This window comes from Coenobita brevimanus, chromosome 15 (assembly GCF_032717465.1).
Source record: "Coenobita brevimanus isolate Jiangsu-jjx chromosome 15, ASM3271746v2, whole genome shotgun sequence".
In the NCBI taxonomy this organism is placed as follows: domain Eukaryota; kingdom Metazoa; phylum Arthropoda; class Malacostraca; order Decapoda; family Coenobitidae; genus Coenobita; species Coenobita brevimanus.
This window is the reverse complement of record NC_136968.1, coordinates 33,036,859-33,041,858: the sequence shown is the minus strand read 5'-3', so window position 1 is coordinate 33,041,858 and position 5,000 is coordinate 33,036,859. Positions and strand designations below refer to the sequence as shown.

Below are 5,000 nucleotides of genomic sequence, written 5' to 3'. Positions count from 1 at the left end.
AAATCTCCTCTTCTATTTCCTTATTAAATCCCTTATCACTTTATTTTTTGCTACTTAGTCGGATTTTCTTTGACTTTCAGGACGGATTTTTATAGGGGGATTTACGAAAGGCCAAATTAATCCCTCCTACTTAGAAATCGCTTTAAATTCTCTCTCTCTCTCTCTCTCTCTCTCTCTCTCTCTCCATCGATCCAGAGGAGAAATGTCCATTCTGGAATATTCAAATTACGAGAGAGACAGACAGACAGATAGATAGATAGATAGATTGGGAGAGAGAGAGAGAGAGAGAGAGAGAGAGAGAGAGAGAGAGAGAGAGAGAGAGAGAGAGAGAGAGAGAATCTTTAAATTATACAGGCAGCCAATTATATATGATGATAGAGTTATTTCTCAGTTATAGGCATGATAAGGGTGTCATTAAGATAGCTTTAATTAGAGAGAGAGAGAGAGAGAGAGAGAGAGAGAGAGAGAATAAAAAAAAGATTGTATGTATGTGGGTGGGTGTGTTATTGTGTGTGTGTGTGTGTGTGTGTGTGTGTGTGTGTGTGAGGACTAGATAGCTTGACAGATAGATAGATAGACAGAATGGCAGGTAGATAGACACTGATTGAAAAGATAGACAGATAGATAGATGGATAGATAGATAGTAGGAAAACGCAATAAACGGAAGAGAGAAAGGAAGAGAGAAAGCTGGGTGGACGCAAAATGAGAGAGAGAGAGAGAGAGAGAGGCGATGTGTAGACAAATTACAAACTTAAAAAGACAGTGCGAAAGGAGAGAGAGAGAGAGAGAGAGAGAGAGAGAGAGAGAGAGAGAGGGCCAATTTATGGGGAAAGTAACCTGATAGGATGGTAAGTAGGTTGATAGGCAGCTGACTAGGTAGGTAGGTAGGTAGGCAGGTATGTGGGTAGGAAGGGAGGGAGGGAAGGAAGAAGTAGGTAGGTCGGTAGGTAGGTATGTGGGTAGGAAGGGAGGGAGGGAAGGAAGAAGTACAGTAGGTAGTAGGTAGGAAGGTAAGTAGGTAGGTAGTAGGTAGGAAGGTAAGTAGGTAGGTAGATAGATATGTGGCGAGGAGAGAGGGAGGGAAGAAGGTAGGTAGGTAGATAGGTAGGTATGTGGATAGGAAGGGAGAGAGGGAGGAAGGTAAGTAGGTAGGTAGGAAGGGAGGGAAGTAGGGAGAGGCAGGTAGGTAGGGAAGTAGGCAGGTAGGTAAGCAAGTAGATGAGGTTAGTAGGCAGATAGGGAGTCACATAGGTAGGTAGGTAGGTCGGTAAGTACGTGGGTTACTAGGAAGATAAAAGTGTATGTTGATAGGCAGATGGACAGGTTGGTAGGCAGGTAGGTCGGTAGGTATTGCACAATCAGGTAAGTACATAGGTAAGTAGGCCGGAAGTAGGAAAAAAGTTAATGCGGATGATATTAATACAAGATAATTATTTTCCTGGAAGTGTCTGGCATCGCTGCGGGGTAAACAGTATAACCAACTCATTATCGAAAAAAGCCTCTCAAAAAACTAATTAATTATCCTCATTTTTTACGGTCAGCCTTTTTATGCATATTTTTTTTTCGTAAATAAGTAATGCATGTTTATCGGGTATTAGGAAACTACGTGAAAAATTGAGAATTCCAATAATGAGTTGTAACGAGTGAAGAGTTTGTGTTGGTAATAATGATTGGCGGGGAAAGCGAGTTTGCTGTTGTTGAAAATACCCTTAAAGTCTCTTGAATTTGCTATATTATTTTTATTTTCTATTATTTTACAGATATTCGCTCAATATTGGTATTTTTGGCGAAAAGAAACAGACAGATTTAAGTAACTTTAGACGAGTGTGATTTGTGATTGTCAACGTTTTGGTTTTGTATTTGTATGCACAGAATAATTGACTTTTATTGTTCAGTCGTTTTCAGTTATTTTACCTACCTAGATATTGGTATTTCAGCATTAAGAGAAATGATGCAGAGTAATATTTAAAAGATTCCAGACTCGAATGTGATAGGCGGCGTCGTTGTTAGTTGAGGTGACAGTGTGTGTGCGTGACCGACTCCAATATAATCATTATTTTTTTAACCCCATAAGCTACAGCGAGCTACAAAACCGGGTACAGTGAAACGAACAATCAATAGTGCTCAAGGTGTGAAAATACGGACGCTCAAACTACGAAACTTAGGCGGGAAATGAGGGAACTCTGAAGGGTAAGTACGTGATCATGTTATCCTAACTTGTGGGTAATTGTTTTCCCAGGTTTATGTAGGTTAATATTTTCCATTTGCAGGGTTATCTAGGTTAATATTTCACAGTTAGTCATATAGTTTCCTTATCTTTCTTATTTTTTGCCTATTTGATTTTATAGATCTCGATTTTCCCCTGATTTTGTGAAGAATTTGATGGCGTGGGTTCTGTGCAGAGAGAAATAAGCATAATTCCAAACTTAAACGTATATATAATGGAAAAGACGAACAATTTGAAGTACGCCCCAGCAGAGACACGGTTTTTCATTGTATTTCGCCAGGTGCAAATATTCTTCAGACGGAACTGGGAAGATTTATTTATGTATTTATTTATAAGTGCACACGTTCAATTTACCGTTTCACACAAGCAAGTGTCACATTAAAAAGGTACTTATTACGGTTACCATATATTTGCGACAACTGCTTATATTGGGGAAAAGTTAGTAGACAGTGAGATCTATAACCCGTCAAGAGGAAATTTCAAAATCCCATGGTTATCCGAGAAATCAAAATTTGTCCCAGAACGTTATTCTGGAAACGAAATCTTTATTGGGTGGATTGATTTGTACGATTTTCAGTTTATTATTTGTGTTTATTCATGTTTTACTGGGGGGAAGTTGTTTTTCTATGATTTTCTTGTGTTTATTCTTTGTGTTTATTCATATTTTACTGAGTGGAAGTTGTTTTTCTGTGATTTTTTTGTTTATTCTTTGTGTTTATTCATATTTTACTGAGTGGAAGTTGTTTTTCTGTGATTTTCTGTGTTTATTCTTTGTGTTTATTCATATTTTACTGCGGAAGTTGTTTTTCTGTGATTTTCTGTGTTTATTCTTTGTGCTTATTCATATTTTACTGGGTGGAAGTTGTTTTTCTGTGATTTTCTGTGTTTATTCTTTGTGCTTATTCATATTTTACTGGGTGGAAGTTGTTTTTCTGTGATTTTCTGTGTTTATTCTTTGTGCTTATTCATATTTTACTGGGTGGAAGTTGTTTTTCTATGATTTTCTGTGTTTATTCTTTGTGTTTGTTCATATTTTACTGCGTGGAAGTTGTTTTTCTGTGATTTTTTTGTTTATTCTTTGTGTTTATTCATATTTTACTGGGTGGAAGTTGTTTTTCTGTGATTTTCTGTGTTTATTCTTTGTGTTTGTTCATATTTTACTGGGTGGAAGTTGTTTTTCTGCGATTTTCATGTGTTTATTCCATGTGTTTAGTCAGATATTTGGTAAATGTTTTGGTTCAGTTCAGTTTTTCAGTTGGATGGCGGAAGTAAGAATCGGCACTTCCTGATGCGGTCTTATCGTGGTCTAGGTCTTTTTCGTATGGCATCGAGTCTTATTCTCTTTTCCCTTATTTGCCAGTACGAATTTATGTTTAATCTGTTCGCTATCATTTTATTAGGTACGATTTTCTCTTTCCTTTTTGTGTTTAATTTATTGGGTAGATGTTTTCCTGCGATTTTTTTGTTTATTTGTTTACTTGTATTTTTCTTATAATTTGGTTTCGTTGTTAATTTGTTTTTGTTGGTTTCTGATTCGTAATAATTTTGTGAATATGGTGACATGACATTGTGATATGTATTATATTTGAAGTAAGAAAGAAGATATGTTAATAGGATGCAGTTTTTGTTTTAGCTGTACATATTTTTTTTTTTATGCATAGTGCAGTTTGGTTTATTTGATATTCGTTTATTTGTGTTGATTTTGTGAAGACTGTGGTAAAATGACATTGCACTATATATAAGTTACGTTTGAAGTTACCGGTATATGATGATTTTGTGAAGGCTGATATAATGACAGTATGATATACTGTGTGTAAGGTATGTTAAAAGTTATATTTTCATTGGGTTATATGCGTTGGTGTACTGCATTATACCATACTCCATGATTAAGTGTGATATTGTTTTACTATTTCGATTATTTATGCCTTATTTTCGTTTTTCATCTGATATTTAGTGCGTTATTGATTGATATTTTTTTAGTGAGAAGTAGGTTAATTATGGAAATGATTTACGGCCAAATTAAGGAAATTATTATCGAAACTTACCATATGCTTTTTCCACACTATATATATCGTGTGTCTGTTACTGATATGTAGTGCTTTATTGTGGAATGGATCGCTGCCGGAATGAAGTTGAGAATTGTAGGGCTATAGGTACGCCATTAGGAATTTAGGTTGTTAATAAGCTCTCACGGGGACTGGTGACCGTATTGAAAGAAGTTCGTCCTTCATCTGGGAGTCTAGTTGATATTACACTAATTTGACGTTGTATTACGGTGTGTGTGTGTGTGTGTGTGTGAGTGTGTGTGTGTGTGTGTGAATACGAGGCACGGAGAGAGAGAGAGAGAGAGAGAGAGAGAGAGAGAGAGAGAGTTATGTAAGGGAGGGTGGTGGTGGTGTCGTATGAAGGGGTCGTTACTGAGTAGGGGACAGAAACGCCTGGAGGTCCTTTTGTCCATACCATCCCCTCACAGGATTAAGCGTCAGGCAGTAGATAGATAGATAGACAGATGGCTGGATAGATATTGGAACAGATAGTTAAATAGATATTGAGACGGGTGGATGGATGGATCAGTATTGGGACAGATAGATAGATAGACGGATATTGGGATGTAGATAGATAGACAGATACATAGATAAATAGATACATAGATGAACATGCCTTGAACACGAATTTTGCGAAAGAAATGTGTGAAAATAAAGAAAGTAGAGAAAGTATGTGTATATTTCTTGTAATATATGTAACTCACTCATATATCAGCGAAAATATATCC

At 36.6% G+C, this 5,000-nt stretch overlaps 1 protein-coding gene across 1 annotated transcript in view; it reads right to left on the bottom strand.

Moving 5' to 3' along the window:
* The window catches only part of LOC145390733 (uncharacterized), a 64,795-nt gene that overhangs the window by 12,032 nt on the left and 47,763 nt on the right, over window positions 1–5,000 (bottom strand). The gene's annotated exons all lie outside the window — the stretch shown is intronic.